The sequence below is a fragment of the Ambystoma mexicanum genome, chromosome 11, assembly GCF_040938575.1.
Source record: "Ambystoma mexicanum isolate Mex_15411 chromosome 11, UKY_AmexF1_1, whole genome shotgun sequence".
Lineage (NCBI taxonomy): Eukaryota > Metazoa > Chordata > Amphibia > Caudata > Ambystomatidae > Ambystoma > Ambystoma mexicanum.
Genome location: NC_090934.1, coordinates 930,301,978 through 930,311,809, shown reverse-complemented (window position 1 = coordinate 930,311,809; position 9,832 = coordinate 930,301,978). Strand labels below are relative to the sequence as shown.

The 9,832-nt window shown below is 49.3% G+C and overlaps 1 protein-coding gene across 1 annotated transcript in view; it reads left to right on the top strand.

Moving 5' to 3' along the window:
* Nucleotides 1–1,752: 1,752 nt before the first annotated feature.
* Nucleotides 1,753–9,832, top strand: part of EPS8L2 (EPS8 signaling adaptor L2) — a 473,245-nt gene continuing 465,165 nt past the window's right edge. The window contains exon 1 of the mRNA XM_069624038.1: nucleotides 1,753–2,072. The gene's annotated coding sequence lies outside the window, so the exon portion shown is untranslated. The remainder of the gene's footprint in view (nucleotides 2,073–9,832) is intronic.

Here is a 9,832-nt window from a genome sequence, read left to right as displayed (position 1 = left end):
CTAGACAAGTCAATGCGGTGGCTTATACATCAAAACTCATTAATGCCTGCAGACCCTTCCTATCAATAGACAGTTGTATCACCCTGGCCAGATCCCTCATATCATCCAGACTAGACTATTGTAATGCCTTGTATGCTGGAACAAACAGTCGCATCCTGAAAAAACTCCAGGTGATACAAAACAATGCCTTAATAGTGGCCCTCAACATGCCTAGGAACAAACACATTACCTCTGCGAGACGGAATGCTTACTGGCTCCCAGTGCGGGATCGAATCTCCTTCAAAACCCTTTTTTATTTATTTATTTGCATTTTAAAGCGCTCAGCCCGCCCGTGTGCATCAAGGCAATGTTACAGGATTTTTTTTGGTTTTGTTGTTGTTGTGGCATAATTGTTTTTTTGTCTTAGTTGCATATTTATAATGCATAATGCGCTTAAATACCCATAGGTTTGTAAGCGCTGACCCGGGGATCGAACCTGTGTTGCTTTGTGTCATCTTGCTTCCAAGACAAGCACGTTGCCACTGAGCTATCTTCCCCAGGACATCATTAACGCACAAGTGCCTTTCGAATTCAGCCCCTAAATATTTAACGAACAAATTCACAAAAAACTTAACCAACAGACCTACTCATTCTACCCAAGCACACCTAACTATCCCTAGGTACAAACTTCAAAAAGCAGGGGGTAACGGTTTCCCTGTGGTAGCGGTGGCCAAACTCTGGAACACTCTGCCATTGTCATTAAGAGCTGAACCGTCCTTCTGGACCCTTAGAAAAAGTTTTAGAAAAAGTTTGAAAACCTGGCTCGGTAATGTGCCATTGCTTGCATCCATGATCACGCGGTTTACCAAACGTTCCCTGTATACCAACTGCTCTGTGGCTCCATTTTAAGCCCACCTTACACTCCGGCTGTGGAATGAAAATCTAACTGTGCACATTGAAATGGTAGCTATCTTTTCTGCTGTTGTTGTAAATGCAATGTAATGTGATGAAATGTTTGCTCTTGCTGTAACTTCGCTGTAATGTTCAAGAACTGCGCCCAGATACCTTTGGGTTAATTGCGCTATATAAATACTTCAATAAATAACCAGACCAAGACAGCGTTGAATCACTGCAGGGCGACTCACTGTCAAGTCACTGAGGTCAAAGGAGCTCCACTCAGTTGCGAGATTATTAACACCTGTCACGTAAGAGCCACAACACATGATAGTGCAGTTCGTGCTTTGTGATATGTCATACATTCATCAATATTATTGGGAGTGCCATTGCGCTCCGAAATAGCAACACAAGAATGGTTCGCATGCTGAAAAGCTTCACAGTTGTGACAGCGAGCGATTTGTGCAATTAACCCCATTCTTTTTGCACACCTTTGGTGGGGGGGGGGGCGGCCGTCGGCTAGTGACGCGGATCAACTAAGAGAAGCCTTTTATAGAAGGAGTGGAGTGTTAGCGGCACAGTAACAACAATTAATCACAACGAGATAGCTCAGTGAGTTAAAACTGCGCTGGTGGAGCAGGCTGCAGGTCCTAGATGCGAAAACAAACTGTCATGAATTGCCTTATGAAAGGAAATGGTGTTATTGTCACGAGTTCAATGGGCTGGCGACCTGTCCGGAGACATCTGCTGCGTGTGGTGGCCCTCCCACTGTGGTGGAGTACGTGACGCGCTCCATGGCAGCAGGCCAGCCTGGCGTGGCGTGGCTCATTATACAGAGTAACCTGTTGCTCTGGCTCCAGCCCCGCCTCCCTGCCTTTTCCCCCCTAGGCTTCTCTCCGGCGCTCCAGTGCAGGAGGAACTGCTCTGCACCTGACATCGCTCCCGCGTCTGTGGCACAAGGGCACGGAGCCCAGCGTCCAGTGGCACCGTGGTGTTGGCCAGCGTCCACGGGCTCTCTCTCTCTTTGCGATTTGTTGTTGCTACCGCGGCACTCTCCGCACTCAGCCGCCTTGTACCTGGCCCCCGGCGAGGGTCCGCCTGGCGACGGCGTCCCGGTGATCCGCGGGCAATGACTGCAGAGTTGTAACCGGAAGGACAAAGTAGGAGACGCGCAGCAGCCGGAGAGCGTTATTGGGCTGGTGAGATCTGCATTCGTGTTTTTGAGGGGGTGGGAGGTGTTTTACGAACCACACAGAACCGGAATATGTTGGTGAACGAGTCCAACTGGGGAGGGTGTGCGTAATAAGGTGACAAAAAAGAGCGAGTGCCGAAAAGGAGTCAATAATGCATGGGTTATTTGAGTAAAAGAAAGAGGGTGGCAGGTGGACGAAGCGAAACGTGTGTCATTTGCTGTGAGAAAAGGCCCTTAATATGTTATTTGCAAGAATGAAAGGCCACAGAAAGTACCAGAGAAACGTCTCGTGCAACTATTGGTTCGAAGTAACAAACATTACTTTCGAACGTGAAATAACGAAACAAATCTCCCATCCTGCGTTTTGGTTCAGGAGAGGAAGGAGGGAAAGGATGCCAGAATGAATGCGTGAGGGAAAAAGAAAGGCAGACAAAATAAAACAATAAATGAAATGGTGTAAATAAGGAACGAAACAAGAGGATGTATAAAAGAGATATCTATGCGTTGTTTTAATTGTGTTAAAATAAAGGGGCGGGAGGAGGGTCTTTACCACTACCAGGGGCCGCTGGTCAAGTGTGGGAAGAAACTGAGAACACCCTGTCTGCCTCGGCTGCCCGGTGAACTCCCTGGATGGCCACTTTGCACAGCGTGGTAGTTTCCTTCTGGTTGACGGCAGAGAGGATGGCCATTGTGCACAGTGTGGTAGTGGGTGGCCATTGTGCACAGTGTGGTAGTGGGTGGCCATTCTGCACAGTGCGGTAGTTTCCTTGTGGTTGACAGCAGAGAGGAGGTTATGTCCCTGGGAGGGGAGGTTTGGGGGGGGGGGGGGGGTCATGTTGTTGTCAGGGGAGCTTCCCTGGCGCTGGCAGGGGCAAAGTCTCGTTAGCACGTTGGGAGGTTTGTATTATGTGTTTACCAAGTGTCTGTGGTGTTTGCTGCCCTTGCGGCCTCCCGGGATTTCTCGCAGAGTACACAGTGCCGGTGTGCCGCCGCTGCCCGACAAGGGGCCTCTCCCAAATGCGGTTTGGGAGCCACGTCTAGTTATCCAGAGTCGCCTTATATGTCAACACTGTTTACGCCTAGGACTCGTGCTTCCTTCGCCCAAAGCTACCACTTCAGGAGTCACCTGCACAGTTTTGTATTTTTCATTTATTTGGCTGGGGTGGTGTACACACCCTCTTTAGACAGCAGCTGTGCCTTGGTTTCTGTAGAAAAATGTAACCTTGCTGTCATGTGCTTCCTTCTCATGCATGCTCTGTCAAACCTGGTCAACAGGACTTCAGCAGCTCAGAAGCCATTTTAACATCCATTTCAGATGTTATTTGACAAGTGTGTAGCGCTTACTGCCATTGGTATGGCCTCGAAGCTCTGTGAGTTACATGCGTGAGTGCACTTTATAGCCTGATCGAAGACAAGTTGGGAATGGCTAGGTCCCAGTGTGCGACGGGTGCTGTGTCAAATTGTCAAAAGAGTTGAGGTATGCGAACTGGACCTGATTTTGCACGGGACTTGGCTGTATTCTACAGGTGGAGGTGCGAGGGCCGAGGGTGATGTATGTTCAGTGTAGGGTGTAGTCAAATAGTGTGCATGTCAAATGTGTGAGTCTATCTGTAATGATTAGGAGCCCCAGTGAGGCACACTCAGAATACAGCCAGTGGCATGATTTAAACAGCAATCTAAATGGGACAACTAAGCCTTCAAAATGCACGTGTTTCAAAATACAAACGGTGGCATTTTACAGTGAAGACGCCCCTTACCTGGAAGTAGCAGTAGATGGCCAGCGTGGCATCCTGCTGAGCTGGGGCACCAGGGTGAACAGGCAAAGGGGTAAGGAAGGCACCCTTTGCCTGAGTGCTTCGTAGGCTACCCTCGAAGGGATGGTTTTCAGGTGTGGGTCATGTGACCCAACATTCAGCCGCCAATCGAGGGAGGGTGGGCTGCGGGATTGACAGGTTACCGGCGGGGGATATGCCATGTGGCCTCTGTGACTTGGGGCAAGGAAAGATGGTGCTGGGTGGGCGATGGGAGGCCTGGAAGGTAGAGAGATCTGAAGGGTATCTCCCCCCCCTCATTATTTTGAAGCCAAAAATGCAGAATTTCAAAATGCGCATTTCAACGCATCTATATGTGGGGGGAAGGGGTGGGTTAGTGTAATAAATATTGTAAGGGGAGTATGTGGGAGGGCTGCAGGTGTTCTCCCCTGAGTATAAGTGCATTGAAATGTGTAGAAAATGCAGTATTTTTGGCCGCAATATTTTATTTTTGAAAAAATCACATACATCCATCTGGACCAGAGTGCTCAGTTTCCGTATGGGTCACGTGACCCAACATTCAGCCACCAATCCAGGGAGGGTGGCTGGTGAGGAGGGAGTGCTGCGGGCTGGGGAGATGCCATGTGGCCACTGAGGCATGCATGGCAAGCAAAAATGGTGCTGGGAGTGCAAATGGAGACCCAAGAATGGGTTCTTACCTTTTCTTCAGGGTCCGCCGTGGGTAAGAAGGTAGAGGACTCTGCAGTAGAGAGTCGGTTTCGGTATGGGTCACGTGACCCAACATTCAGGTGGGTGGGGAGGAGGGAGTGCTATGGGATGCGGGGAGGGGAGATGTCATGTGCCCACTGAGGCCTGCATGGCAAGGAAAGATGGCATTGGGTGTGCGAAGGGAGACCCGAGAGTAGGTTCTTACCTTTTCTTCAAGGCCCGCTGGGGGAAAGACGGTAGAGGGCTCTGAGGGTAGATCGCTCGGTTTCCATATGTGTCACGTCACCCAACATGCAGCCGCAATCATGGCATGGTCGGTGGGGAGGACGGAGTGCTGTTATGAAATGGCTCGGGTGTGGCGGTGATCCCTAAAAATGGCTCCTTCCCACTTTCTTTCTCCTGCTGAGATTGCGACTCAAGCAGTAAGATTCAGCATTTCCTGTATTTCTAAGGGATCCTGGTAGGTAAAATGTTATGTTATTGACATTTGTATAGCGCCTACTGCAATTGTTATGGCTTTGAAGTGCTGTGGGTTTGAAGACCCTTCGGAAGACCGTAGTCTGTGCAAACATAAAAAATAAAGAGCGTGAAATTGCATGCAAATACTAAATGGAATTAGGTGACATAGAAAAGGACCTGAATCCTTTATGAAGTGTACCTGGGATTTTGTAGTGTCGATAAAGTAAATAATGTTATGCAATACACCCCGTAGTGGGCGGGGGGCATTACCTGACCTGTAATGCCCCCCACGAGGGGTGTATTGCTATTAGTATCCCGGCAGTTGTACCGGGTTACTAATAGTTATTTTTTTCAAGTTGAGAAACAGCGTGTTTGCCATTTCTTAACTTGAAATAAATAACAATCCAAGATGGACACTATGCATGAGGGAGAAGGGACCTACATGTAGTCCCTTCTCCCTTTCCGCAGTGGCCATTGCTGCAACGGGGATGCTCCAGGAACACTAGTGTTCCCGGAATCAGCGAGGTACAAGGGAGCGCCAGGTCAGTGGGGTGGTGGTGGGTGGTATTAGATATGTGGAAAAGGGGGTTAGGGGAAAGGAATGCGGGGGAGCGCGAGGACACACTTACCTTGGTCCTGGCGGGGGAAGATGGTGGCCTCCCGCTCCAAGGAGGCTTGAACGGGGCTTTACTGTGTAGCGAATCCCACGTTCTGAGCCTCCTCATTGGCTGGGTGCCCTCAACCCCCCCCCTCGCCAAGTAATCCTTTTTATATAGTGCTTTATGCCGGTTTCCAAACTGAACTATAACGGGTGTTGTGATAACCGAGGCCATTGGGACTGCTTTTATGCACCTTGCAAGGATGAAGCGCTGAGTTGCTCCTGCTGGAGTTGGAACCTATAACTACAGGTTGCAAACAGATCCCTAAAGCACACGTTTAACTCGCTGGATAAAGAAGACCTATAAGAAGGATAGTTAATACCAGAGTATCTTTTTTGCACGGCCCTCACTATGAGCGGACCCTCATCTAGGCCGTTAGGCCTCCGTGCCTAGGAAAGGGCATGGGGGGTGCAAAGTTAAAGTCCTCCTTGCAGTAGAAACCACTATGGTTAGCTGATGGAGTCCAGAGCGAGGACTGTATGAGTGTGGCGGGTCAGGGCAACAGGTAGGATAGGTTTCAGTGCAGACTCTTGCGACCGGAGGCTGTGCAGGGAAATTGCCTGCGTTTGTTCTGGCAGCAACTCCAGTGCAGTAGCAATGAGTTCATCAAAACATGCGAGGGAGTGGTCCTCGCTGGGTTCCTTCTGTAAGTTGCTTGCCAAGTGGAACAAACTGCCTTTTGAAAAATGTATTATTTTAATTTCCAGCGCCTGCCAGCAAAGCAGTGCCAACTGGTGATTTCTATTCAATGGGGGTGTATGTCAATATTTCCCAGTAATGAGTGTGAGCGACCAAGCGCAGTGAGGGAGCACAAACCAACCAAGTGGGGTTTGAGTTGGTCACACCTCATGATATTTTGTTCACATGTTCAGTACAGTTTCTACAAAAAAATTTAGACAAAAAGCCACACAATGTTTCTGTTTTGTAGCGTAATACATTAAAAAAACAAATAGACGCCCAGTGACCAATAGTACTTACGTGCATTTTCCAAAGCATTTGCAGGATGTAGGTGCCCACAATATATGGCAGTATTTCCTCTATATGCACATGTTAGGTCTGGCGTTGCCCAATAATTACAGTAAGTACTGCAACTGTAAGAAAACGCCCATGGTGGCTTTGCCCCATCGACACAGGGCCAGTACAGCTAGCTTTTGTAAGAAAACTATTTTCTTAGCTTTGCCCAAATATGCCAGTTGTGCAAATTTAAGAGCACACTTGCTGTGTGCTATCCTCACATAAGAGTACACTCATGTTCTCTTTGCTCATAATAATGCCAGTGCAACACATGTCCAGGATGGTGCTGCCAGTTTGCCAGTAGTCCCATAACTCCCACCTAAGGACACACTCAGTCTTGCTGGTTTTGCCCGTAATGCACTAATGCCGCAGCAAGAAAAACAATCCCTACAGCCTGCAGCAGTATATGCCAGTATCCCCTTGTAAAACCACACTCCTATTGGCTTCGCCCATAATGCAGTAACAATGCCAGTGTTATATATATATATATATACAAAAAAAAAATCCAGGATGGCTGCGCCAGTATTTGCCAGTAGTCCACCTTTGGAAACAGTCATGTTGGGTTTGTCCATAAAATGCACACATGCCATTACAGTAAGGGAACACGTACATGCTGGCTGCCAGGCTTCAGTGTCCCCCACCTCTTCCTCTTCTTTCTCTCAGTAATCAGCCCTCCTCTGCCCCCTCCCCAACCCGTCCACACACACACATACACATTTCGCACACATAAATTCATGTGGACACGTTCACACGCAAGCACTCGGATAGCCTCTCCAGAGTGTACTACTTACCTGCTTGTGCCTTCAGCTCAGCGCGGCCACTTCTGGGGATAGGTGGTCCTATCCTCCGCTCCGTCATCTCCTGGCAGTCAGTGCGCGCAATGCTCACTGTTTGCATACAGATGAAAGGAGGTGTGGCCAGACTCACTGCGACGCACAGGGCTCTCAATATTAGGGTGACCAGATTTCCAAAATGAAAAAGCGGGACGGCTAACAACATAAAAGAAGGACTACAGCATCGCGGCCCACCAATTACAACCCCTCCCCCAACGCGCCCTCACAACCACCACCCAATCATATTTCCAGAACTTCTTCTTTCTATAAACTGTGTATGATCTCATTTGTGCACTTTTATCTGTGAATCTTGGCCTGTTAATTCAAAAAAAGCGTTTGCTTTAATTGATATTACATGGCTTGTTGTACAATGATTTCCAAGCCAGTCTCTGTGGCAGTCAGTAAGTGTTGTGACTTGTACCTGAAAGATTGGGGGTTCGAGCCAATCCTCCAACTACAAAATTCTGAAAGTGTTGTGAAAAACAATTACAATTTTAATTAGCGTAGCCACCCAAGACGAAGCGTGATTTCCTCCGACTCTCCCGGGAATACCAGGACGTCTGGTCACCCACTCGATATTGCAGTCTACGTCATCCGCGTGGAGACGTCCGTGCTCCGTATTATGAACAAAACACATCTCTGTATATGGGGGCGGGCACCTACTCATAGGCAGACAGGCAACACAGTCACCGTCATAGCAAGCACCCGACCCACCTATCTCTATACCAGGCGAAAGAGGTAAGTTTAGAATTGTAATCTAAACTCCATTCTCTTCACCTAAAATAAGTGGGGGTAACACCCTTGTGCCCCAACACACCAACCACCTCTGCAGCAAAAGCTGGGAACACCTACTTTCCCTTGTCAAAATCTCCCATAATGTCAGAGTGTGTAAAAGTTCCGTCCCCCTGAGACTCCTCACCTGGTACTTCAGCAGGGTTTGATGACTTTGGTCTCCTTCTTCTTTCTGTCTGGGAACTCCCTCTTTCGTCGTTTGACTGGTTAGTCCTTCTTCCCTTCTTCCGTTCGAAGAGATAGGGACGGTCTCCCCCCGAGGCCACCTTGCCCGCCGATGGATCTGGCAGTCAGGTGAACCCAGGGGAGTCCGCTCCTCAAACAGGGAAAAAGCCTGTTAAGGCAGAAAAAACCCTGTGTGTCAATTGATGGTATTGGCAAATCCGATGTGAAGACTGGAGACTGGAGATTGGAGATAGGAGACTGGAGATAGGAGACTGGAGAGGCTGGCGTTGTCCTGTATCGGCTGAAACCGTAAGTTAACAGAAGGTCTGATTTCCCCGGAAAGGGGTTTGTTCCAAGCGAAGCTCTGGGAGAGAATGGGGTTCGCCCTATCACTGGAAGCGAGGAACTGTTCCAGACGGGAGGCTTTAAAGAGGAAGGATTGCCACAATAGAACTCTGGAGGAAGGTAAGAGAGGAGTGAACGATGAAAGAGGAAGAGATCGTGAGAGAGAGAGAGAGAGTGCGAGCGCGAGAGAGAGAGAGAAAAGAGAGAGTGCGAGTGCGAGAGAGAGAGGGAGAGCGAGAGAGAAAGAGAGAGAGAGAGAAAAGAGAGAGAGTGAGAGAGCGAGCGGGAGCGAGAGAGAAAGCGAGCGGGAGAGAGAGAGAGAGCGAGCGGGAGAGAGAGAGAAAGCGAGCGGGAGAGAGAGAAAGAGTTAAAGACACGAACGTAGTATGGAGTCGCGGACACAGAACACACCGCAACCGGGTGACAGGGAATACGAGCATAAGAAATACTCAGTCGGAGCGGTCAGGATAGCAAGGACCAGAGGGAGCAAGAGAAATAATGCACCCTGGACGGGGCACTGCTGCGCGGGCGAAAGTCAAGAGACTAACGAAAGCGAGTTGCAACGCGAGTTGCAGGGGGCGTGGTCTCTTGTTATACCTGCCGGTCCAAGACGACTAGCGCGTCAAGCGGACCGGCACAGAGGCTCGATACCGCCTCCATCTTGCCCAGAGTTTCCACGGCCGCGGTGTGACAGTATGCCCTCTCTTCATCAACTCTCCCCCAGGTTTCCCCGGATGTAGGCGATGGAACTGTCTTAGAAGTCGTGGGGCGTGGATGTGACTTCTAGGCTCCCAGGACTGTTCAGCGACAGAATATCCCTTCCATTGAACCAGATATTGTATAGTTCCATGCCTGTAGCGTGAATCCACCAGCCTCTCCACCTCATATTCTTCCGGTTCAGGATCTTGGAGTATAGAAAAGGGTACACGACGGCCCCTGGGATCTGGGAGATAAGCCTTCAAGAGAGAGGTATGAAAAACAGGGTGTATCCTTTTCAGACTGGATGGCAGACGTAGTCGA